This window comes from Pavona decussata, unplaced genomic scaffold (genome assembly GCF_977016875.1).
Source record: "Pavona decussata unplaced genomic scaffold, jaPavDecu1.1 SCAFFOLD_127, whole genome shotgun sequence".
NCBI lineage: Eukaryota > Metazoa > Cnidaria > Anthozoa > Scleractinia > Agariciidae > Pavona > Pavona decussata.
This window is the reverse complement of record NW_028145541.1, coordinates 144,768-145,010: the sequence shown is the minus strand read 5'-3', so window position 1 is coordinate 145,010 and position 243 is coordinate 144,768.

Here is a 243-nt window from a genome sequence, read left to right as displayed (position 1 = left end):
GTCACGTGATATATTTAGAGAGAGAGTACGGAAGCGTGCCGAGAAAGCTACAAAACAGACCTATATGTCAAAATTGTAGACCAATAATTATGATTATTTCCAGCTACTATGAAAATACCCCGCAATTTCCTAAGTTTAAAGGGAACATATCATGGCAATCACCCTCCACGGCGCGGAAGTAATGCCCCGTTTTTCCCTCGAATGTTGTGACATTTAAGACCGCATACTTAGAATTCTTTCTGA